Source organism: Amblyomma maculatum, chromosome 7, assembly GCF_055883805.1.
Source record: "Amblyomma maculatum isolate TAMU_Amacu chromosome 7, ASM5588380v1, whole genome shotgun sequence".
Classification (NCBI taxonomy): domain Eukaryota; kingdom Metazoa; phylum Arthropoda; class Arachnida; order Ixodida; family Ixodidae; genus Amblyomma; species Amblyomma maculatum.
Genome location: NC_139350.1, coordinates 144,656,716 through 144,683,219, shown reverse-complemented (window position 1 = coordinate 144,683,219; position 26,504 = coordinate 144,656,716). Strand labels below are relative to the sequence as shown.

The following is a 26,504-nucleotide window of genomic DNA, read 5'->3' as shown; positions in this document are numbered from 1 at the left end:
GCCGACCGCTTCTGCCACAGTGCCCCGGGGGTTGTAGGCGCGTGGATACGGCACCGTGCGCACGTGGGAGACTCAAGGACCACGGCGCTTTCCTAAGCTAGTTTCACAAGACGTGCGCAAACGTTGAGGACAATTACACAGCCTACCGTACACCCCCACTTGCGCGACACGAGTCACACCGTGGGCGGCTCGTGTGGTACGAGAAAGGAAATAAAAATTAATGAAAGAAATACCAACAAAACATTCGCATTGAGAATTGCATGCATATGCAACTTGATAGCCAAAGTCATTATCGTATAGTACAGTTTGGCGACGGAGGCCTTCCGGTAACAAATCTCTTGGGAATAGGCGTCGCAAAAAAGATGACCGGAGAGGCAGAGGAAAGAGCAGAAAAACGTCCGCTGATGGTTGGTGTTGGCCGCTGTGGAAATGGCACATGCCCACGTCGGAGGATTGGTGAGGCAGGCGCGATAGCAATGAGGCAGCACTCCTTCCCCGTGGGCGAATGCAGGGCACGAGGTGCAAGCATGGGATGTCGCGTCTTCAACGGGTCCTATTTTGTCCCGTTGGACCGAAACTATGCAGATACCATGCCGGAAGTTGCATATCTGAACATGTAGGGCGTTGTTGGCAAACTGTTCACGAAATGCGCCACACGCAGTAGCAAAGGCGGAGGTAATAGAACGTCTAGCACGTTCGGTCCTTGCACGCTTTCGGACTCGAACCGTCAACTGTTTGCACTAATACCGAATTTATGAATGAAGCGTTCCATCTGTATGATGTCAGTCATAGAGACTGGAGAAACTTTTTTTTAGGTTAATTTAGTTTCCTTTGAACAATCTAATGCCATCGCATCCGAATTATAGCTCGTTTCTCCTCATTTCTGCTCGGCCCATTATGTATAGTGAAGCCCATAGTCGCGTGTGTTGAGGTTAAATCGCGATACGTGGGAAAGTCACTCAGAAACAAAAGTAACCGCACGGGTTCTTCACACATTATAAACCGGCTCACATCGCCTTCGAGGAATGTAACTGCGAAGAACGTTCTGCAGCATGGCCTCCTTTTGAGATAACTTTGGATGACATAAATTTTAGGCCCATCAAAGAGGCACAAATTCACGAAAAATTAAGTGTGCCGCTAGTCCGGTGCTCTGGAATCCGCAACATTGCCTATATAGGATTTTAGCCGCTCCGAACTGTAGTCCGTTCCGATGCGCTTTCTAGCATATAGACACCTTTACTCACGCTGCTGAAGGGACTGAACTGAACAAGTATAATAGCTCGTCTTTATGACTGCCGAGCAGCAGCTTTCAGCCTCTCTTGATAGCCATTGCTACCGCCCTCGTTAAGGATTCCCACTCTGCGGTGCGTGAGTGTGAGATTTCTGTTCGTGCAATCAATGTATCATGTCCTACATTCATATACACTGCGAAAATATGTTTTTGATTTTCCGTAGTTCATAACATTAAAGCGCACTATAGCGTCTACAGTTATTTCGTTAATAGTGAAATGTGCGGTTAGCTATGAAACAACCCGAATTCTCAGCCATTCCGAGAGGAGGAGTAAAGTTATTTGATTTCGAAACAATTCACAATTAAAAAAAAAACTAAATAAATCAGCAGTATCAAAATTACAAAGCACATTGAAATGGCGAAAATACAATAGAGTAGCAATTACATATGCCCTTGTCTTGCTCCCCCGCCCTGCCTGGCGAAAATGAATTTACTGAAGAGCATTCAGCTCGTTTGCCCTTATTACGTATAGCATTGTTAAACTAAATTTATTGCTGGTTTGCTCTCTGTTTGCCATGCATGGAAAGAGATCACTGGAAATCATTGGCAGGAATCGCTTGCATATAATTCTGCTCAATAATTTGGTGATTATGTCACTGTGAAAAAATACCCGCCTCGGAGGCTTCGTGGCTTAGCGGCAAGGTCGCGGGATTGAATCCCGGCCGCATTTCTAAGGAGGTGATATTCAAAAGGCGCCCGTGTGCTGGGCGATGTCGACGCATGTTAAGGAGCCCCAGGTGGTCGAAATTAATATGAAGCCTTCGTGTACGGTGTCTCCACAGATCATGCGCCTCTTTGGGGACATTATGAAACTTAATTGTCATTTTTCATGTATCAACAGATTAATAAAGGGTGGACGCAATAATGTTAATGGCTTCTTGCAGCGAATGCTCTTCATTCACACTCGCTATTGGTTTTGCTCACATTACCACATTACTAAGCTTCAATGAAGCCAGCACCACAAACATATATCACCCCCCTCCCCCCCCCCCCCCCCACCCACACACACACACACACACACATCTTCATTTCCTTCTGTACCTCAGGGAAGTCAACACGCCTTAGATCTGAACGGGAGCCTTAAATCTCTCTAAAAGGAGCGCTAGGCACCACGGTTTCAGCGCGACGGGCCGCAGCAACGGCGCATAGAGAAAGTATTTCATTGCGCAAACGTTGTTTCAACGAAAATAAATTTTACTGGCGCTAGCTCCATAAAAGGGACTTAACGAATGGAGCGGAAAATCGTGATGGTCGTTTTCCGAAGCGCCGATGCAATAACTGTTTCGGTACATCACACTATAGGAGGTCGATGTATGTCGGGTGGAAGTTCCTTGTCTCCTCCCGCGGTTTCTTGGTGCAGACCTGGGGCGGCGTTCGGCCAGCTCTCTCAGTGTGAGGATGTCCCAACGCGTCTGCTAGCCTCGCCTTTTCTTCGGGCTCGCATCAAAGTCGAAAAAGTAAAGCAAGGAGGCGCACTGCTGCTGTTTATTTCTGGCCGACGCCTAGTGCGGTTAACTGCCCCTGTCGTCTCCACTTTCCTCTGCGGGGTCTTATTTACACTTTCCTTTTTCCATCCGGTGTCAGCGGTCGGCCTTTCGCAACCGGACATCCCTCACTCTCTTCATTCGGGTTGCTCCCCCCCCCCCCCCCTCCTCTTTTTTTCATTGTTCGGGGACTTCTCAGGTGCCGCTCTTTGCGTAACCCATGCCACGCGAGTGATCCCTCAACCAGGCTTTTCGAGAGGCGACCTCCAGCTGCACAAGGTTCTTTGCACTAAGCCGCGTTTAAGCCGCGCGTATTTGACATCTTGTCCCACCACGGCGTTCGTCTTTCGCAGCAAGGAAAACACTAGTATGAAATCAAGAATAAACCGCGTCTTCATCGTGGGCGAAGCCCCGGGGACCTTACATGAATGAGGGCTTGGTGTGGCATGATATGGTGTTGTACGTATAGTATGACACGGTGCCATTTAAACAGCGCGAACGACGGGGACAAGGAAAGACAACACGCGCGCTGTACTCACAGATGAACTTTGTGGGAGGAGACATGAGCTATGACAACGTAAGGAAGGCAAAACAAAAACACATAGGAGAAATATATAAATAATTCACGGGTCGTAAAGTGCAATGACGGCACGAATGAAATATACGTCGCTTTGTGTTGACGCCACTGGTGGCCGCGGTTGACTCATTCGTCACCTTGTAAAATATGAATTGACTCGAGGATTTCTCGGTTAGCCTAAAAACTGCAGATGTAGCCATGACCTAAAAGATTGAGTACGTGAGACATTTACAATTATTATACTGCTGGAGCCCCTACCAATTTTTAATTATAAATGGCCGTTCGTGCTCCCATAATCGCACATTCATCTACCAGCATGACGCACGTACACTCTTCCGCAAGATAAATGAGTTTGATTAGCCACGTTCAATTTTAGAGGCACGAAAAGAGAAAAAGAGACTCACTTTACAGCGATGTTACGAATGCGCTAGCCAGCCAACCGTCCCGTTAACAGGCCGCGAGGTGTGCTTCCTCAATCAGAGCAGTTCTCAGCAGCTTATTATTGTGTTCGTTTGCTTCGCTTGTATCGTTGTTGGCATGGCTATCTAATATCTGTTCTTCCCCCCAAAATCCAGTCGTGTCTTTCCTTTGCCCCATTCACCCCGTCGTTCGCGCTGTTTAACAGTATGACACTACAACAAGTCTGTCAGATGGCCTTCTAGTGTTTGACATTGTATAAGTGTTACAACGTCTAGGAGCAGCCCATTGGTGGGCAGCGTCCTAATTTGGCCACTTGGGTTCCGAGTGACCAGCGGGAAATGTTTTCAGTCACACATTCCTTTTCCACTCGACGCCAGATTTGGAAGCTGTCACTGTTGCCTAACGTGGTCATCGTGAGAAACGCAACTTTTCCAGTTTATTATTATTATTTTTTGACTGACGCGGCATTCCAGTTACTCTTTGTGTAGAAAGCCCCACTGCACCGTGTACTGGACCTGCTTGACCCTCGCTTGTTGACGGAGGTTGAATATGCTCGTGCAGCGTAGGCGGTGAAGGCCTGCTGAAGGCACTGTTCCGTTCCTCTACAGCGTCATGCCTATGGGATAGGATCATTTGTCAGTTCTTTTTACTTCCCTTTCATTCTTGGCAGCAAACCGGAACACGCTTCTGGATAACTTCCTGCCCTATCATGTGAAACATATTATTGCACTTGGTGGGGAGAGACCGCCTCCTCTCCCCTTTAAATCCACTCCTGCGTGCGTCGCTGACGGCTGTCGCGAAGTGCCTGCGTTCATCTTCGACACTCAAGATGGCCTTTGGCACGACCTCGAAACAATGGCTGTCGGACAGACAGCGCCACGTGCGAGCGCCATGGTGTCACAACTCGCAGCCCCCGGCCTGCGTCGCTCTCTCGTTGCGGGGGAGCTTGCGCTGGGGAACCCCCCGCAAGAGTGTCGCGCTCTTCTTTTTGTCTCACTCTCCGTCCTCCCCAGGAAGATCTTTCGTGAGCCTCCTGTTGGGTCTTGGGCCTCTATTTCGAGAGCGGCGCTGTAGCGAGAGCGCTCCATCCGCCGCTTGTGTGCTGCCTTCGCGCTTGACTCTTTCCCTCGTTCGTCGCCCAGCGACACTTTCACGAGGCTAGGTCTGACCCCTAAACCCCGGACACCGTGACCCCGGGCGAATCCGGAGAAAAAGCAGTGCCAGCGAGGGGACGAAAGACGCTCCGTCGAGGCTGGGGAGAGGGCGCCGCTACGAAGGGCGCCTCTATCCTGAATTATGCGGCATTGTTCTTTGCTGGGCGGCGGTCGAGGCCGCGCCGTCGTCGTGAAGAGCCGTCGCAGCGGCTGAGGCGCCGGCGCGGTTGTTTCGGCGGCGCCTCCGCGGACGTAGTGGTGCTTTTCGCCGAGAATGAGCTCATTGCGATTCTGCCCACATCGGAAGAAGGCGTGTCTTGGGAGACGTGCGAGGCTCCATTCGGCTGTCGAACGTGGCTTTTTTTTTAATTTTTTTTTTGAGCGCATTTGAATATAGTGTCGATGAGTCACCACTGAAGGTCACCCTTGAGTCGGTTGACTTTTACATAGGATGGAATAAAGTAGCGTCTGTAGAGAGTGCGTGCTTGGCGCGTTGCCGGCAAGAACCGTTTAATCGTCTGCCTCTTTTATTGAGAGCGGACAGCCTGTCTCGTGCTCGCATAAAGATAAATACATTTTGCGCCTCATTGTAGCTGCGCTGCAGTGACTGTTCTGCTCTCGGCGCATCCCCATACGTCCCTTTTAAAATCGCACCTGTAGGTAGCCGCACTGCTAAAGCGCTGCGCTGTGCCATTCGGCACCTTGCCCATTTGACAGGGCTGACTGACTCTGTGCTACTGAAATCCGGCCGCCCACGACTGACAAACGCGCACTGTTCATCTGAAGAGCGCACGGCACTAGGCCTCAGCGCCGTGGCCGAGTGGCCCCCTCTTCTGCCACCGCCCAAGAGGGGCATATTGGGCGGCACAGAGCTTGTTCCACTGGTGCCTGGCGTAGGGGGAGGGTGGCATGCTGCAGGGGCACGCGCCCCATCTCCTCCCGCGGGGCATGAAGCCATCCGACGACATTCTTGTCGTCGACTATGGCGGCTGCGGAATCCGTTCCCGGCGCCCATGGTTCGGCGCAGTGTCTGCGATGCGGGCCTTCTCTGAGGGCACTCGCGTGCCTGACCTTACGTGATGGAGAGTATAGCTGCCGCCTCGCCCTTCGTGCAGACAAGAGCGGCGCTGGGAAAGCCCCGACGAGGACAGGCTGAGTTTTAATGCGCCTCTCGTTCACGAAGGCGTCCGGGCCTGAAGGGATGAAAGTATAGCGGAAGAAAGAGAAGGCGCCGAGAGACCAGAGAGATGAGGGCGTGCGGAGATCACCCGCTTTGGAGAAGGAGATGAAGAAGCAAAACTTAGCACCGCGAGGACATTCCTCAAAACAACACTTGCGAATGGTACTTTCGCCCCAAGCACTTGTTAGGATACGATGTGTAAAAAAAAAAAAAAAAAAATGCTCCTGCTAACGATGCAAACCCAGAGTCACGCGGCGTGGCCGCAGCCAGCGTTGAAGCGCAGATGAAAATATTGATTTATACAATGCGTTCTCAAGGCCGGAGTTTGTATGCGGTGTATGCACAGAGTGTCGTAACATGTTGCCGCGCTGCGTTGTTTTACTAACAAATGCTTCGTAGTTTAGAGCTCATCTCGGGTTCCGTGAACAATTGCGTTCTCCGAAGAAACAGCTACCCAAGTGAGAAAAGAACCCGATGCTCTGTTCCGCGTGCCGCTGCTGCTGGGCAAATAAGCGTAAGTCTGCCGACCTCGTCGTACAGTGCGTGTCGCGCAAATCTGCCTCAGTTCACAGCGGGCTTTTCCCGTGCGAAGGTCACGCCCCTGCATACAGGCTCGGCGCAGCTGTGTGCCATAAGGAAGCTATACCGACCAGGTACACGCACACAAAAAGAAGACCACTCGATTCCCCTGTTCTATCTCTCCGCACCCTCCGGCGTCTCTGCAGCATATGTTCGTCTGTCTTGAGGGGCTTGGAATGAGACACGTCCCTAATCGGCCCACAACTGGCTCCTTGGCAGAGACGAAGATGAAGTGGCTGAAATGGAACTCACGATCAAGCGCAACAAAAAAGCGAGAACAAAAGAGACCAGTCAGATTGTTGCAGCATTTGTGCTGGGTGTGCAACGCCCTCATTTTTGTCGGCCCCACTTGTCTGCCTCCGCCTCGACAGATATTCCCGGGAAAGCCCCCGTTGAGACAGTCGATGGGGGACGGGAAAGGCCGCTTGAGTTGAGGTCTGCTGAATTACATGTGATTCAGCGCACGCTATTCACCGCGTTATCAGGAAAAAAAAAAAAAAAAAATACGGCAGTTTCAGAAAGTTTGTAGTTGAAGAAAAAATTACAAGGATTCAACGCTGCTGAACTAAATATTGAGCGAAAGTATTAGCTCGGGTGACCGAGTGTTCTTCTCTTTTTCTGCTTCCTCAGCCCACATATAAAGCCCCGCTTTAACCAAGCCGTATGAACGTGCCTAGCAGGCTGATTCTGACATAACCGTCCCATGTAAAACGAGAGACCCAAGTTGGCAGCTCCTGCCAGCCCATCTCTCGCTTTTATGTCACGTGGGGTGTGACGTCACGCGCTGCGCCGCGGCTGCGACCGCGCTACGCCGACCGCTTGAATTGGTACGCCAGCTCTCACCCCACGTGGGGTGTGACGTCACAGCGTCACGTTGGTACGGCCGCGCTACGCCAACCGCTTGCGTTGGTAGCCCAGCTCTCACCCTAGTGCCATGTGGGTTGTGACGTCACAGCATCACGTGGGTGCGGCCGCGCCACGCTGAATACTCGATACCTAGAGTAGTATTGCTTTCACAATAAAATCCTTCGTGGACTGGTGTTCGAGCCCAAGACCACCTGCCTAGCAGAGGCTTTTCTTTGCAGTCTCGCGCCTGGGCTTGGACGGATGCTAATGAGCAATTGCTGCCGTATTACACCATGTCTGTAGCGTCCTTGGATGTAAGGATTCAAGTACTGGAGAAATCGGTCTCCTCCTGCAGTATTAGCTTTAAAGAGTACGTTGCTCAGAAAATCTCGCGGCGGCGTTACGAGCATCTGCCAGGCACTGATTCTTCAATGGCGACTTTACGAGACAACATGATATCGGAAAGTTGGAAGGAGCTGCCAACTAGGGTTGCTCATTTGAGACGGGAAACTCGAATGATACTCAACCTTCTATACTCCGTTTTATGCATCAAATGCAACACTGCCAAAGCTAGAGCTCTTGTTCGTGCTCTCCGCATCCGCGATGAAAAATAGTGCCTGCTCTTGATGAGAGGAGATAACAGCTGCTTTGTTTGCAAGCTGAATACATCTTACATTTGCGATCAACTCCATAAAAAGCACCTTTTTAGGGAAAAAAAAAAATTGAATCCGGTGAATTTGTATGTTTTGCTTGTTTTTTTTTTTTTTCGTGTCGCGTTTTCGCGGCCCCGCAACCCTGTCAGCGGTGCCCTCCGCTACAGTGTACTAGAATATACCTCCGCGCTGCGCAACACCAGTAGAAACTACTTAAACGAACGCGATAACGATAACTGCCCAGTTTTTTCAGACCGGAACAATGCCCATAGACCTTATCGGTGCGCGGCAGAGCTCATGGCAAACAAGCGCGCGATCGCGGGTACCTAGAGCTGCCCAAAACCCGCAGGCTTCAATATAATCGTACAGCTTCGGTACAAAAATTTGTGAAATAGTAAAGTTACGAAAAGGCGACGGTATTAAAACAAGTATAGCGGTTAAGGCATTGAAATCGCCAGAATAGGTAGTGTATGCATGAGACGACTCGCAGAGTTCGCAGGCACACTTGTTCTGTGCACATCTGAACCGCGACGTAAGGGAAGGGAGGAATTAAGGCGGGCGTGAAAGCGGAAAGAGAGAAGCAGGTGCCTTAGTGGAGGGCTACGGAGTAATTACGACCACCTGGGAATCTTTACCGTGCACTGATATTGCACAGCGCACGGACGCCTCATCGTTTCGCCTCCAACGAAACGCAGCCGGCGGTAGCCGGGATCGAGCCCGGGTACTCCGGCAAAGTATAATCGAGCATCTTAACCACTGCACTGCGGTGGGTCAAAAGGGAACCGCACGCCATGAAACCGGGCTTTTAACAGCTCACAAGTGTGAGCGGCGGACATGTTCTTGCCGTAGACCCGTTCGGTATGACCCGTCATTCTCATACGAGATACCGAACCAAAAATGGGAAGGAGATTAGAGATAATAAAGACAGGCGTTCAGAGCAGCCATTTCCAGGTCCTTTCCGCCGTGAGTCGCGTGATAAGGCGCTGGCTGCGAGCGCGCATATTGAGCAGTCATGGGCAGTATCGAAGATACATGTATCTTCGATACTGTCTTTAGATACATTTTGTGTATCGGTATTAGCTATCGCGTGCAGAAAGTGAAGGTATTGGAGTATCAGTAACGAAAATACGTTTTTAAAGTATCGTGTATTTTGAAGATACTCGATACTAAAGAAAATTTTAAATATTGAAACCGCTGTGAAACTGGGTTGACGGCGCTCGCTCAGACGGTAGTACAGGCCCTGAGAATGCTCGGCGTGTAGTACCGCCTGAGTTCCCTACAAATGCCCCGGCCCCTCAGCGTCAACCACATTTCCAGATTCCCTTTCTTTAAAACTGAAAGAGGCAAAGGTAAGTAGGTGCTCACGAGGTGCTTGAGATTTGAGCACTGAGTGCGTACCATGAAGCTGCTAAGCCTTTAACAGACACACAGAGAGATATGAACAAAGCGGTAACGCAATGCGAACACGAGTAGGGATCACGCACACTGCTGTGCCCGCTCTTCCCACCCCTTGCCATCCGCCCCCCGTCTCTGCGGCGTTTAATTCTCGTCAAGCAGGGTCCTCAGTGTGCTGTCGGACGCAGTAACTTATGCACAACCCATAACCCCTGGGCTCCGCGTGCCGGCTCTGCTTGGTGGTAAGAACACAAGCTGCTGAGGCCTCAGTCACCCCGATGCAGTCGGCTAACCACGTTCTTGTAGTTACGGCGTTTGACGGAAAACAAATCCATCCTTTGTAACTGCACAGAGAACAAGTTTCCACTAGAATTTTTTTCTGGAAAAAATATTACAACCAAATTTTTATGAAATGCATGACACGAAAGCTATGTATTAAATTTTCCAGCACAGTTTGAATAACAAATTATGCGTTGTCAAACAACTTTTTTTTAGCAAAACATTTGAGCAAATCTTGAAGAAAACTTGTAAATACACGTCTGTCTTAAAAAAAAAAAAAAAGAGAGAACTTTAATTTTTTTAAATATGCGAATTGACTGACACCATATTAGCCACTTTCTGTTAAAACGATACTTCTATCTTTTATCTACAACCAGCCGTATTTCTCCAGCGACGCTATAGTGAACCTCGAGTTTCCGAACTGCCTCCAGGATACAGGAGTCAATGCGGCTATGGTTCACTCTTACACACTGATAAAAGGCATCATCTAATACAACACTGCGGTGTGCTCGTGTGCGTATGTAGAGATGCTTTTCTCATTTGCGTCGCTTTTAGCGCGCCCACATCGCGCTCTTTCCGGAATAAATAATGTTCAGCCATTTTATTTTTCTTGTTTTCTTTCTAGCTTTTAACAATATGCAGAGCTTCAAAAGTACCTGCGTATGAAATCTATGCCGCCTGATTGAAATGTTACGCCGTGGAGAGCCCGTCGCATAGCGCATCGAGTGCGGTGACTCGACCTTGGCATGAGTCCCGTGTTGCGCCCCCAAGAAGCCATGCGCCGCCGGAAGCTCTTCTTGGAACGTGCCAATCGAGGGCACGTTGGTCCAGCCACCGCGTCACGGTTGAGTGAACCGGGCGGCGTGGTCGGCGCCACCGTATGACCCTCAGTTAAGATCATCTGGGAGAAAGGGCATCGGCGTTAATCCCAGCTCCCTCTCGATGTGGTGCCAGACGCGTGAAGGGTGATGAAGAACGTCAACCTTGGATCAAGTGCTGTCGGCGCTGACTTTGATCGCTGGGTGTTCTCTTCAGCGCCGGATCTCGTCAAAAAAGGAAATGCGGCGGCGTGGTTTCTTACCGCGAGACCTGGACTGAATAGATCGTTTCTCTTCTGCCAATTCGCATATGAAAGGCACGCGGGCGTAAATGAATGAATGAATTCAGACAATGATCTTGAACGAATGTATGTCGCGCCAGCTTCCTCCGCCCATGACGCTGCGATTTCGGTGCCACGGTCTCATGTGTTTCACATTCAGGTCGAATGCGCGGAGGAAAAGCGCTCCATGCAGGCCAGTTTTCTTACTTCCATGATGTAGGCTACGCCTGATGCCAAAGGTAAAAGCGCCGTTGCGGACGTCTAGTCTGGAAAGACTCCCGTAGTGCATTCAATCGGCGGCGAGAGAACTGAACTTACCATTGCTTTTCGTCAAATTTTCAATTGACGCTGTTGTCAGCCTTGCGTCCAGTTCTCCTGATCTAAACCTCAGTGGCTGTAAATCTGCATTGATTCTGATCTCTTGTAATTACTTCAAACGTATTGCACCCTGTCTGCACAAAACTGAACATCGAATTACAGAGGCATAATGCGTTATAGGGAACATAGTCCAAATGACGCGCAGTGGCATCAGCTTGAGATAATCGTAGCTGATAAGGCTTGTCTAGGGCGCGGACGTTCGCGATTCATTTAACGGTAAAACAAGTCTGAAGCTTCGATCGCCCGCGGGGAAACGCCTGAAGGAAATTGCCTTAGCGTGCATGCTAACCAAGTGCTGCACTCTTACAAAAATTGTTCTTGCCGTTGTGCGGTTGTATGAATGAGGAATATGCAGGACGCGAAACTGAAAGTTTACTAGACACGGCTCAGCGGAGACGATGCAGGGAGCGCAAGTGAATAAGTATAATGAAATAAAGATACTCCAAACTGTCACTTTAATTATTAAACCTGATTGACCCAGGAAAAGCGGGACGCCTGGTCACCACACTCAAAAGAGGTAAGCGGAGAAGTTTATTTTTTTTTTTTTTGCGGTAAATATTAAACGCTTGAAATAAGTAGATTTTTCCCCTTCTGGGTTTGATTTATTGGATTTAACGCCCCAAAGTGGCTTTGGCTATGAGACGCCGCAGTGCAGCGCTCCAGACCACTTTGGCCACCTGCGGTTTTTTAACGTGCAGTGACATCTAACAGCACAGGCCTCACGCGGCCTCCCTGGACGGGATTCGATCCCGCATCCTGGGCGTGCTAACCAGTGAGCCACTGCGGCGAGGATCTTCCTTTCTTTCTAAATACAGAGAGAGAGTATCGGCGAAGTTTTGTGGTTGTGAAAGCTGAGAACTGGAGTGATTGGTTTCAGTGACGAAGCTTACAGCGGTGCGCAAAAGCTATGTGATCCTAGAAACTTTTTTTCCCCTTTTCCTGTCTTTGGTCCTGGAACATGAGCGAGAGAAATGAAATAACCACGATAATGATATCCTCCAATATCTCAGCGTGGCAAACGTGACCACGCATATTCGCTCGGTCCGCACACTCGCAGCGCGGCAGCGCAGCGTGCGGTCGATGCTTGTCGCGACAACGCAGTCACTGCAAGCACTCGCGATTATTTCCGGGCCGTTCCGGTCCGATTCGCAGATGGACATTGTGCGCCCTGACGCTCGAATGCGCGCTTAGAACTGCCGGACCCAGCCGTGCCGATTGCATGCATGCCTACCACAGTCAACAGAACATCGCTCTTTGAAACGAGCGCTATCAGCCAACGGGTGAAGCATTTCCTAGCACTTTCCCTCCGTTCGCCAGCTGGAGAGAGGGTGTCCCGTCGGCAAGAGGAATCCGGAGAGAGCAGACCATAGAGCGCGCAAGAAATGTTCATTGACACGGAAGCACACTGAACTTACGCTCGACCTGTCCTCCTGCGGCTTATATAAAAATCAAATAAAACGTATCTTTTCCCGTTGCTGATGCGCTTCAGTAAGAGCCACATGATGGCGCCACAAACCTTTTTACACGTGCGGGAAAGAGATGCGTAGACGCGGTTTGCTCCTTTCCACCATTGCCCGCCTCCACTCGCACTGGGCGAGGGCTAACCAGCGGTGAGCGGAGGGGCCGACTGCCAGCAGCAGCAGACGCGAGAGAAGTAGCGAGCAGCGAACTCTGCGTGGGTCTGCGGCGTGTGCCTGGTGTGCCTCTTGCCGGCGGCTGCTGGCTGCGGCTGTGCCTTCGCATGTAGTCGGCGCATCGTTGTCTCCACCCGGTTTGGCGTGCTTGTGCTGCCGTGCTTTGTGCACCGTTGACCGAGAATACCTCGTGGGCATACTGGATCGTTACCTTGTTTGGGCCGACAGCCGGCGTGTCTTCTCATGTCCTTATAGCGTCGCCAGCCGCCCCATCGGCGCCGTAAGTCATGCTTCTTTTTTTAATTGTATAAGTCAGTTCGGCTTTGAAGTGGTTGTTGAATAAGCTGCTGCAACTTTCTGGAACGTGAAGCGCTAGATTTTAGGCCCGGTTGCGCTGCTCTGGGAGGAGACTGCCAGAGCAGGGCAGCCGCGACCTCAGAAACTGTGAGTCAAATACGCCGCCGGCGCCGCGCGGAGCATGCGTAATCGGCGCCGAGATGTCGCGCGAACAATTTGGCGGTGATACGACGGTGCGGGGTAGTAACCGTCGCTGCCAGGTCGGCTGTCCGTCCGCTCGGACTCATCGGATGAGTCACCGATGGATCTGACCAGGAAGGTTTACTTCATCGCGCGTCGGTGGCGTCTGGCACCTTGATCACCCTTCTTGTCCACTCCCGAAATGACTCGACTCGAGCGACAGTAGGGGGCTTGATTTATCCTTGTGAATGAATGGAGAATATCTGCACGTTATCGCCTGTTGCGCCTCATATTATGAATATGGCTGTCTTGTAGTCCTTCATTTACCGAAATTTGTGTATCGTTTCCTTTGCATGATTTCGATGTCAGACAATCTAAAATCGTGCTCGTGAACCCCCATGCGAAGAATAGGCATGTAGCCCGTACGTGTGCATCGTTCCCAGACGGTCTTGTTAAGAAATGATTAATATCCATGTGTGGTCGGTCGGTGTTCGAGGAAACCGACGCGTCCCTGCGGAAGCGACGTTCACTTGGATCGCGGTTGCGCTGACTCGAGCAAGTCCGTTCTCGACTTGTCGTTCGTAGGAAATTTTTATACGCCGTGGTGCATCGTCGCGTATTAGGTGCTCGCTGCCCGTGCCCATCCATTCTGCAGAGGAAACGTCACTCTTGTTGACGAGCTCGAGACGTGGAAGGGCATCGCGACCTGTCGCCGCTCTACGGTGTTCTCTGGAAAAGAAAAGCCGGGGTGGAAAATTGTTTGGAGAGGTGTGCCGAACCCCCCACCGCGAAGTCGGTGGCATCCGTGGAATGCGTGCCCGCCGAGGGCCAGCACTGCGCGTGCATTCTTCGCTGGCCGCCGCCGCATCTTTGTTTTTCTTTTATTCGTTGCCTCCTCTCTTGTACTGCTTCTCAGTTTCCCGTCGTTTCTCTCCGTTCGGGGGCCGTTCGGAGCAGTTTTCGTACTCGTATATTGTTTTTCGCGCTTGTACCAAGGGCATGCCTGACGACGTGCTTTGTACTCGAACCCACGTTCCATTCGGTGTTTATTTTTGTGCCCTAGGGCCGCCTGGGGCATTTACTAGCGTTTCAGTTTGCAGCCGATATTCTTTCGCGCGATTATAATGCCGTGCATACTTTACGACCGTGGTGTGGCTTTAGTCAAATGTTTTTCTGTGCGACCCGGTGGCGTCGCGAGGGGGGTGCGGTGCGCTCAGGAGGGTGCAGCTGAGCAGTGAGAGGGAAAAAAGGGGGGGGGGGGGGATGAATTATTGTGTACAGACGCGAAAAGGCGCGTATTGTTGCCGCTGAGACACTGATTAGCAAGTGTGACCTCCTCGTAGAACGAATTGTTCTGTTTTGAGGAGTGCTTGAAAACACACGCTTTTAGTGTAGCTTTTAGTGTACTTGCATGTACCCTGGAAGCACCAGCATTAATCCGATCCCATCGAAAACCCCCGTGCGGGAGCGTGTTAGACGAAACCCGTCGGCGGCCGCGCCTCTGCATGACTGCTGAGCTTTCTACTGAGTCAAATACTTTTTCGTAATCAATGAATGCTATATATGAGGTCTGATTATATTCCGAGCATTTTTCTGTCACTTGGTTGATGGTATGGACATACCGATTGTGGAGTACCCTTTCTGAAAAGCTACTTGATCTTTTGCTTGATTGAAGTCCAAGATAGTCCTGATTTTGTTACCGATTACCTCAGGAAACACCTCATATGTAACAGATAGTAAGCTGATTGGTCTGTAATTTTTTAAGTCCTTAGCGTTCTCCCATGACTCTGGTACCGTTGATGACACCAGGCGTTGCGTATACAAGGTGGCCGGTTTTCCTAGCACGATATCCCCCCCCCCCCCCCCCCCTACGTCCTTCAACAAATTATAGGTACCTGATCCACCTCAGCTGCTTTCCCCTTTTTCATAGTTTCTAAAGCTTTCTTAACCTCGTCCTTCGTCACTGGCGGAACGTCTGACTGCTTTGCACTACTTCCAATCTGATATTGTCCGGTCTACTTCGGCTACTGTATCGATCAGTATATAGAACTCCTCGGCTACGTTGACTATTTTGTCTATATTTGTGATGGCATTGCCCATTTTGTCCCATAGAGCATACATCTGATTTTTGCCGATGCCCAATTTCCTCTTTACCGCTTTAAGGCTGCACCCATTCTTTAGAGTATGCTCGATTTTCTGTATGTTATACTTCCTTATGTCAGTTACTTTATGCGTATTGATTAGCTTTGATATCTCTGCCAGTTCTATCCTGTCGAGTTGGAAGCTTTCATACTTTGACATTTCTTGATCAAGTCTTTCGTCTCCTTAGATAGTTTACCAGTATCCTCTCTAACTATCCTACTGCCTATTTCTACTGCACACTCAGTAATGATATCTCTGAAATTGTTGTTCATTGCAAACATCCCTCTGTCAGAGGGCTCTGATGCCTCAGCAGCTCAGAAGCAACTGACCACGGCGGCAGTCGGATTTGTAACGCAGCAAAGGGTGCTAAGAATCTCTGGCTCCAGAGAGGCCGCCATTGGAGACTGACCCTGGTGACATTTAACGCTACAACTCTAACTAGTGAGGCTCGTTTAGTAGTACTGTTAGAGGAATTAGAGGGTATGAAAGTGGACGTGAGAGGGCTTAGTGAGGTTAGGAGGCCAAATGAGGCATATACTGTACTGAAGGGCAGACATGTATTGTGTTATCGAGCTTTACCCAAGAGAGGAGAACTAGGAGTAGGGTTCCTTATCAATAAGGATATAGCTGGCGATATAGAGGAATTCTATAGCATTAATGAGAGGGTGGCAGTCATCGTAATTAAGTTTAATAAGTGGTATAAACTAATGATTGTACAGGCCTACACATTTACATGTAGTCACGATGACCAGGCAGTCAAAAGCTTCTACGAAGATGTAGAATTTTACAATGAGGAGAGCAAAGACGCAGTTTACTCTACTAATGGGCGACTTCAATGCCAAGGTAGGGAAAAAGCAGGCTGCAGACTGGGCACTTGGATCGCTGCTGCTTTCTCTGCGTACCATGAGCCAGCAGGTTTCGATGGAGGTGGTGGATTATGACCATGTAGTTAGTTTTATATTTGCATGGTAAGACTCCCGGATGACTGAAAATAAGTCAGCCTTTCACTATACCTTGTCATTTGCAAGCTATGACTCGTAGGAGTGCTTTTAAACCTCTTGTACTGCGTTAGTCATATGAGCAATTTCTCCAAGTTAAATGGCCTTGTCTTACCGCATCCTAATGGGGAAATCTTGCTTTCACTAAAAGGCCGATGAGAAACAGTGCTTAGGTAGGCCAGTAAATGGGCACTGCTAAGAAAGCATGTAAAGCAGTGTCAAGTGGAATGCAAGTTAAACAGCAGAGAAATATTTGCTACTCGAGAAAGAATACGTATGGGACCTGCTAATAACATTTCCAAATCGCGATTTGTGCATCTTCAAAACGAGAATAAATTGCCGTAAATGCTCATTTCCATGAACTAGAATTTCATTTTTTTTCTTCTCGTTCATACTGTGTGTGGTGCTCATTGCAGCTTTTTTGACCATGTAAAATTGAACGAGCTGAGTGCTTTTATTGCGTAATGAGGGCATGTCACAGACAAAGCTGAACAAAAGTAAAGAGCCTCAACGCAGTGTGTTTAGCACGTTGGCATTGGTTAACAAACGAAGATAGAAAAGAGAAGTTCATGAGACTAGTAATTGTTCATGACTCTTATTCTCCAATGTGCTCTTTCTGTTGAGTGGTAACCAAACCAGGAACTTGCAACCTTTGGCAACATCCCAATAACTGTCAGTGCCCATGGATCTCACTGAGGAAGAAATACTTGGACTGTCTGAACAAAATGTCATCACTGTGCATGAGATCAAAATCCAAAAAGATAAAGAAATACTCGTGAAGCATGTAGTTCTAACCTTCAACACCAACAAGCTGCCAGATTCCATTGCAGTAGGTTACATTAAAATTGATATCCAACCACACATCCTCAAACCCCGATGCTGTTTTAACTGCCAAAAATTGTCCACGACTCCCAGACTTTCCGTGGTCGACAAACATGTGCTGAACAGGATAGTTAAGCGGGCGAGTTGGGGATACATCATCCAAAAAAAACAGCGTGAACAAGCGGGGACAACAGGAAGAAACAACAGGAACAAGCGCTTGTTCCTGTTGTTTCTTCCTGTCGTCCCCGTTTGTTCGCGCTGTTTTTTTGGATGAAAAAACATGTGCTAAATGTGCTGTAAATGACCACCTGGGTGATGGATGTGAAGCTGTTTCATGGTGTGCTACTGTGATGGTGACCACCCCACATAATCGCAGTCATGTCTGTCCTTAAAAAAAGAAAAAAATTGTTACTTTGAAGGGAAAGGCAAACATAACTTTCAAAGAGGTATGAAAGCTGTACCAAATTACATGAGGAACTTTCGTGTTCACAGCCAAACCAGACTATTCCAATGTGGTGGCACGTGGGGATGGCAAGCCACAGCAGGATCTGACCCCTGCCCAGGCAAAGCCTCAGGCAGGGAGAGTGAAAGATGCTCTGTCATCTTCGAAACAGCACGCCGGCCCCTCAGTTTGGTAGCCCACAAGGCATCTTCCCAACAGGGGAAACCTGAAGCTGGTTCATCCGCGGTGCGATCGCGGACCAGCGCCTGTGCACAGGTGATGGGTGCGAACACCCCTTTGCCTCTGCTACAGCGGCAGCAAAACTCTCTCCAAAAGAAAATAGAGAAATCGCATAACAGGCCCAGACAATATAGAAATTTAAGGTATTTAACAACACTCACTTAATTCAATATGGCATTCCTCATACCTGGAATTGTCATGGCCTCGTTAAAAATTACACTGACATAACATATCTTTTAAACTCACTTTCCGCAGTCGTTTTATGCTTGCAAGAAATTATGATACAAGAATATTTTAAAGAAACAGTCTTTTGTTGTGACTGAGAAGAATCAAACAGGCTCTCTGGAGGTGTCGCAATTGCAGTTCAGAGTGGGGTGGCAACCCGTGAAATCATTAAGGTTAATGTGAATCCACTGTGGTAACCATTCCCCATTTTAAAATCGTCACAATATGCACTGTGGTGTACCCAGAGGGCTATGGAACGAAAAATGGTAGGAGTAACATTAAGAGATAGGAAGCGTGCAGAGTGGGTCAGAGAAATAACTCAAGTTACCGACATTCTAGCGGAAATTAAGGAGAAGAAAAGGACATGGACAGGACATGTAGTGCGAAGAGAGGATAACCGATGGTCGCTTAGGGTAACAAACTGGATTCCAAGGGAAGGAAAGCGTAGCAGAGGGCGGCAGAAAGTTAGGTGGGTGGATGAGGTTAAGAAGCACAGAATCGGGTTAATTGGAAAAATATGGGAGAGGCCTTCGCCCTGCAGTGGGCATAGTCAGGCTGATGATGCACAGTGTATTTCCAACCTCTCCTGAAAGTAACACTTCACGACTTAGAAGAACGTATAACACAGCTACCCAGTGCCATGTTTACTAGTAGATTTTAATGCCCACTCCCCTTTTTGGGGTTGTGAACAAACTTGCATCAGAGGTTACAGTTTAGATTTTATTCTCTATAATAATATCTGCCTGCTGAATTGAGGAAAATATATATATTACTCATCAAGCACTAAGAAAGTGAGATATATCGATTTATCATTTTGTTCACAGTGTGTTTTTGATGATTCTAAATGGAATGTTTTCAACAATCCATATGGAAGCAACCACCTACCTGTAATTATCGGTGTGACATCGTCACCAACACTCATTCCCACTAAGCCACACCTATAGAAGCTTTATTTAGCTGAATGTACACTTTCTAAATCTGCAGCTAGACTTGTCAAAATATATTCAGATAATCTGGGCATCGATGAAGTCAACAAAATGTTAATTGCCCATATCATTGCCGCAACACACTTGTCCATACCACAGTCATCAGCACTAGTATGTCGAGGTCGTAAGCCTTAATGTACATGAGAGTGCAGGGAAGCAAAAAAAGACGTAATAAACATTGGGAATTTTCTGAATTTATCTAACCCATGAAAATTTCAAATTTCAAAAAGGCAAAAGCTGAAGCACGATATATCTCCTGCAACACAGAAAAGTTATGTGTCATCCGTCAGCAGCTCCATCACGTCTAAAAAAAATGGGGGAGCAAGTTGCTAAACTAAATGGCAGCTTCTCACCTTTTACAATCCCTTTTCTCACAGCTTCTGGCACACAAACGACCATCGAAGAACAGCAAATATACTGGGTGAACATCTCAAATGTTTCTAGCTCCGCTGACTACACCAGATGCATTTATAAATTACAAAAACAATACATTATGACATGCTAGCCCACCTCTCAGAACCCTCTGTAGAGGTGCTCTTTGAAATTTTTTAACAAAATGTGGATATTTGGGAAAGTTCCTAACAGCTGGAAAAAAACCGCTATTTTACCATTTCTAAAACCCAGAAAGCCGCTAATCGGCCCTAGTAGCTATAGAACCTTTGCTCTCATGACTTTCCTAGCCAAATCGTTTGAGAACATACTTAAATAAGGTTAAATAAGGTTCACTCTCGAATCTCGACAACTTCTCAGTATACACCTGTTTGGGTTCAAAAAGCACACTGTACTGTTGTAGATCACCCTGTCTGCTTTGAATGCGTAGTTCGAGAATCATTCATACATAATCAGTACTATCTCCTAATTTTCTTAGATATGGGGAAGGCATATGACACCACTTGCAGGTGTGGAATCCTTAAAAACCTAGCTGATTTTGGCATTCATGGGAGAATGCTGAAATGCCTAAATGACTTCCTATCCTGTCGTTTCTTTCAAGTATGTCTTGGAACCACTGTTTTAAGAAACTTTATTCAGTAAAATGGTGTCCCCCCAGAGGTGTACTTACTACACTACACTGTTTATTGTAAAAACATAATCCAGCATCTTGTGTACTCTGTTTATGTGGACGACCTCCAGACTGCATGTGCATCATCCAGCCTATCAATGTGTGAAAGACAACTCGCAATAAACAAATTTAGTAATTGGGCGGAGAAAAACAGATTCAGGTTTCCCCCAAAAAGATAGTTGCTCTTCCCTTCTGTCTGGGATCGGCGGAGCATTCCAAAGTTGTTTGCTACGAAGCTCGTTTCAGCTTCTTTAGTTTTAGCAGTCGACAGTTCAGCACCGGCGCATAACTCAAGTCTGCAGTAACCTCCATGCAGAATCCCTTCATGACAGTCTGCTGTTAAGACTGTTTTACGCCTCTGGGTTGTTTGGTACAGTCAAATAACCAAACTCATTCTGTTTACTATTCAGTGGAGTAATGCACACCCTGCTTACCATGTACTGCCCACAGTTAGCAACTGCTGTTTGCTTTCAAGCTCCTGTATGTGCTCCCTGCGGGGACTGTATACAGGAGCGTATACAGGTTTCTGCATGTGCTCCCTGCCAGCTTCTGTCGTTATCACAAGTTTTACTCACCTTTCTGCCAAACATAAGCTACTAAGAAAGCTTCCTGGTCTCTAAACATAGTCAAAGACCTCACATATCAAAACAGGGGTTTTGATAAGGAAAATCTGCTAATTAATCACTCTATTGCATGCTCTTCCTTGAACTACGGTTGTGCAATATGTGATTCAGTAATGCTGTCACACTGGAATGGTTGGGCCGAGTGCAAAAATTACGTTTACATCTTTCAGCAGTATGTACAGTACATCACCCATAAACAGCCTCTATGTAGAGACCGCTGAAACACCACTTGCAGACAAAAGTATTGTCACATGCTCATTCATGCATTCTAAGGATGCATCGTTCACTGCCGAAGCATACCTCCTACCGAGCAGTCACAAAGGGCATATATTGTATGCTGTTTACCAACAAACTCCAAGCAATAAGACCACTGCTTCTCCACACTGAAGAGAAATGCTCGAAATGAGATGTAATGGACAGCTTCCTTTATATTGCGTGAAAGCCTGACCCACTTTTGCCTTGGTAGAGCTTACCAAGGCTGTACCAAGGCCTAATGTCAAGGCTATACGAGACTTGACATTAGGACGAGTTCAGAAAAACCTAATGTAACATGAACGTATACTACAAAAATAATAGCATTAAACAAAAAATACAAGGAATATACAGCATTCTTTGCCAAAGGTTCAAAATCTGCATGCTATGTTGGAAGTGCTATGGTACAAAGCTGCTGGAAAATAAGTGTTACTTTTTCAGTGGGCATTTATTTTTAACGCTGAGTGTTTTGTGGTCCCTGTGGGTATAGAGAAGATAATAAATGAGCACATCAGGAACTGATTCTGTGAGCATAGTTACCTCACTTCACAAGAAAAACAGTTAAACAATTCATTGGTGAAGTTATACACAACATAACAAAGAGTTGCTGGATTCCGAGCAATGTTCAAATAGATGGAAATGAAAAAGCCAATGTGCTTGCTGCTCAAGCCAGGTTCATATAGATTATTGTAACAGTCCCTGCAAAGATGCAATGATGTTAGTACACTTTAAGCTGAGAGGTAAATGGAAACTTGAATTGAATACGGAAGGAAACAAATATCAATAAACCGAAAGTTGAGCTAGTTGCTTCACACTGATGGGAATAACAGTGCCAAGATAAGGGACAATAGAAGAAGACAGGACTAGTGCTGGTGTTCTTCCCTTGTCTCAGTGCTGTCACTCCCATAGATCAAAAGTAAACTACACCTGGTTAACCTATCATAACAGAATTGAATTCATGCTCGCACCAAGAAGTATTATGGAAGTCATTATTTGCCACCTCCATTTTCGACGTACACACCAGCTCGCAGACAATTATATCCTTGGAAACGAAGACACCAACATGTGAGCTATACCGAGAAGAGCTCACTTTTGATCGCATGTGTTCATGTGCAGAGCTAGAGGAAATAAGCATGTGTCTTAATGACCTATCCACCTTTGTTAACTCGTAAAAGATTCACTTGTGGACATTTTTTTTTCTATGTTCTAAAAAAAGCAAAGCTCCTTAAAAACTAAGATTTTAAACATTCTAGAAGTTTCTTGCAAAGACAATTTCTAGCCTGCGCCCCGGCGCGATGGTGCAATGTTTAGGGTACTCTACTGCTGTGGCCAAGGATACAGGATCGAATTCGGCCGCGGCGGCTGCTTTTCAGTGAAAGAGAAAAACAAGGCGCGCGTGTGCCGTGAAAGGTCAGGAACCCCATGTGGTCGAAATTTCTGGAGCGCCCGAGTCACTTTGTGACGTTAAGGCCTGTAAACCAACCAATCCACCCTGCGGTTGGCGCGTGAAAACCTAGTTGCTTATGAGCCATAAGACACAACAAATTACAAGACAGCAAGAAAACCTTTCAGGAGGCATTTGGTGTTTTATTCGGTTCCTTCTCATATTGAAATGCCCCCACTTCCCTGCTAACTAATCACTGGTCCGCTTAGGAGCTGGATGACCTCGGTTCCTCGGCCTGGATAACCTCGGAGGTTCCTGGGCCGGGTTGGTGGCGGCGCGCGCCGCGGAGGAGGTGGCGGGCCCGTGACGATAGCCCCTCGCGATGGAGTGGGCCATGCGGTCCAATTCGGTGGCCGCCTCTTCCCTCATGAGCGCCATGGCACTGAGCATGGGCGTGCCCGCGCGCGTGGGCCTACTCATTGGCGTACCCAAGGGTGTTCCCCCTGGCGTCTGGCGGTTTAGCAGGCTGGTGAAGAAGTTTCGAAGAGTGCTTGCGCTTCCTTCCTCGGCGCCCACTGGCTGTATCAGCCTGGGGGTCTCGAACTTTCTCGGGGCTGAGCTGGGCACTTCATGCAAGCGTGGAAGTCGGCGCTCAGCGTACATCTGAAGTGGTGTCCTCGCCACCGCGGCTTCGGTGGCCCGCCCAGGCGTCGACGGCTGCTCGTTCATCATCGCTTGTAGACGCGCCAGAAACGCCTGGTCGTCCTCGGCCACAACCTCAGGCTGGAGCTGCTTGCTGGGCTTTGGCTTGGGGATCACATCCGAGTAAGGGTCGTCCGGCGAGACCGAAGTGAACTTCCCGTAAAGTTTGGCGATCTTCTTCTTGTTGTCCCAACCCGAGGGGATGAATATACCATCTTTTTCGCTTACCAGCGCAGGCGTGTTGAAGGGGAAGCCATAGATGCGATGCAGGAGGTACCTGTGGAGCAGGTCACAGTTTTTTTCGCCCTTCACTGAGGTGTAGACGAGTGCGGCGCCGTAGCGCAAGCAGAATTTGCGCACCCACTGCTGGATGAAGTCGAGGTGTTCGGATTTAAAGCCAAAGTCCTTCTCCAGTGTCCTAATACAGTCTGTCTTTGTGATGACGACGATGATGTCAAGACCCAGGTTGTTGGTGAGCGTGTCTTCGCCCAGCGGCACACTGGCGGCCAACGCGTAGTCACCAGCAGTGCCAGAGGTCCGTAGCTGAGGTGTAATACTCTCATATCCGGGCTCCATGTAGTTCAGGAAGCGCCGGAGATTTCGCTGTCTGATGTTCTTGACCGCGCTGGGCGGAATGTCCAAACTTATCAGATGTTCCTGCAATACCGTAGCCCAACGTTGCAGCGTCTCGGGCAGTGCCCAAGGGGTCGTCATCGACGCCGTCAGGAGCACGGTCGTGTTTTCAATTTTATCTTCTTGGAGCATGGTCTTCAATAGGTTGCTAAGCCAGTGATCACCGAGAACCCACACACCTAGTTGAACCTGGTCATCGCGGTTCTCGTCGCGGACGTTAAGGTAGTGGTATTCTAGACCCGAACCCTGTTTGAAGTCGCCCTTCATCGTGGCGATCAGGGCCTTCTTGCCGGATTCTTGGTCCCCAAGTACGAGGATCTGCTTGCCTGAAGGGAGCTTGTCGGTCATGCTGTCGTGCACTTGCTTGAGAACAGACGCCCAGATGTTTCCTTCGTCAATCTTTTTATTGCCGTCCTTCTTGCTCTGGGTCGCCGTCGCTTTGGTGCTGCTGGCCATGATCACTGTTATCCCATCTGCACTCAAAGAATCAGGGACAAAATGGCGACGGTGGCAGCGCTCACGTAGCGATGGAATGACGGGTACGACGTGGCTGATGCTGGTTGGCTCTGTATAAGGCAGCGGCACCTGCCTCGCGTGGAAGTAGAAGAGGAAGTGACGTGATACCATCACATTATGTAAAAGTGTACGTAATAATGTCGCGAACTATTGTATTTTTTTTAATGCGAATGCAAATAAGCTGTGTTTGACTAAACCTAGTAAAAAGTGAAGCCATGACGAGTCAGGGGTCCACAGGCGGTTAAGGTGTCCGCAGCGAAAGTGACAGATCTGTGGTGTTAAACCCTGCTCGACATAAATAAAGTTACTCTCACGCAAAAAAAAAATTAATACGCTGTGTGAAAAAGTGATGATGGTAATTAATAATAATGTTGGTATGATAATGATGATAATGAGAACAGTGGTAATATTGACCTTGGTAATAACGTGCACATGACTGGTTCTTGTCACTTATTTGTCGCGAAGTTGACGGAAAAGGGACAATGAATTGCGGCTTTGTGTTCTTCGTTTGTAATGTTGCATATGTAATCGGTAAACATGGGTCGGCATTTGAAGTACACGGAAGAGGTTGTGATTCGATAATACAAAGAACCCCACCGCGGTGGCGCAGTGGTCAGGGCTCTTGTGTGCTGCACATAAGGAATCAGGAGCGAATCCCGGGTGCGGCGGAGGCTTTTCGACGGAGGTGAAAAGCAGGACGCTGGTGTAGTTTGTGATGTCGGTGCACATCAAAGAACCCTAGGTGGTCGAAATTTCCGGATACCTCCACTAGGCGTTTTCAATAATAATATAATAATAGTAATCAAAGTCGCTTTGGGAAAAATTCAAGAAATAACACATGCACTGCATGCGGTGAAGTCTCGGACATTATTCACATGATATGGAACTGCAAAGAGCAATTAGAAAAATATAAAGCTCGGGCACTCAGCCAAGCGGAGTGGGAGGCAGAGCTGGCCCACGCGGGTTTCTGAGCAGCGCAGCCTGCTCACCAGGGCCCGAGAGGCAGCCCAAGCCAATGGTATCCTGGACTGAGGAAACCACCCACGCTATTCCGTTAACCAATTAAAGTTTACTCTCTCTCTTTCTCTCTCTGCCCGCCGGGGTGGCACAGTGGCTACGGTGCTCGACTACTGTTCCGAAGGACGTGGGATCGAATCCCGGCCTCGGCGGCTGCTTTTTGATGGAGGCGAAAAGCAAGCTAGGCGCCCGTGTGCAGTGCGATGTCAGCGCAAGTTAAAGAACCCCAGGTGGTCGAAATTTCCGGAGTCCTCCACTACGGCGTCTCTCATAGCCTGAGTCGCTTTGGGACGTTAAACCCCACAACCCAACCCCCTTTCTCTCTCTCTGGGACGTTAAATTAGTTCTTTTTTTTTTCTTTTTTTTTTTTTTTTTTTTTTTAGGGCTGCTGCAGCTGAGGCTCAAAGGAAGTACCTTTGCAAGACAAACTGAACCACCTTTGCAGGCTGCGAGGTTCGAAACTGGGTTTGGGCCCACTGCGGAGGAGGGGCGCGCAGCAGGGTTTACGGAGCTTCTCCCAAACGCACACCCCTAGAAAAGCCGAGCGCCAGGCCGGGGGACGCTTGTACCCATTTTTACCGGTGGGTGTCCGGCGGTGGGTTTCGAACTAACCACCTCCCGCAGCCGAGACAATAAATAAATAAAAACTCTTAGGATTGGTGAGAGTAGGAGTGGTGGGGATTGTTGGTAATAGTGATGGGTTTAAGAGGAAAGAGAAAGGCTTTTTTTTAAAGGGCCCCTGAAATGCTACTTGTGGTAAAATTACATTACTTCGTGGAGGCGATAATTTGTAAATAATTTTTAAAAAGGGCTCCTGGCGACTGCAACCGATTGGCGCCACATATCTCCGCGCGCGAAGCTCCGCACTAACGTTGGTAGGGCGCACTAACGTCAGCGCAACGGATTAACACTGCTCATCTCGACACTGATATCACTGAAACTTCTGTTCGAATCTGTATTCCTCTTTATATATATATATATATTTTTACCGTCACAACGTTAAAATAACTTATCAA

At 48.3% G+C, this 26,504-nt stretch overlaps 1 protein-coding gene and 1 pseudogene across 3 annotated transcripts in view; one reads left to right on the top strand and one right to left on the bottom strand.

Moving 5' to 3' along the window:
- Positions 1 to 26,504, top strand: part of LOC146184913 (SH2 domain-containing protein 4A-like) — a 233,704-nt gene that overhangs the window by 145,230 nt on the left and 61,970 nt on the right. Inside the window, exon 1 of one of the 3 annotated variants that reach the window (XM_084609530.1) lies at positions 12,914 to 13,249. The exons of 1 other annotated variant lie outside the window; for it this stretch is intronic. The gene's annotated coding sequence lies outside the window, so the exon portion shown is untranslated. Of the gene's footprint in view, positions 1 to 12,913; positions 13,250 to 26,504 lie in introns of those variants that run through there. One more of the 3 variants, XM_084609532.1, reaches the window with a different exon arrangement.
- Positions 22,722 to 24,514, bottom strand: LOC146184914 (cytoplasmic dynein 1 light intermediate chain 2 pseudogene; annotated as a pseudogene).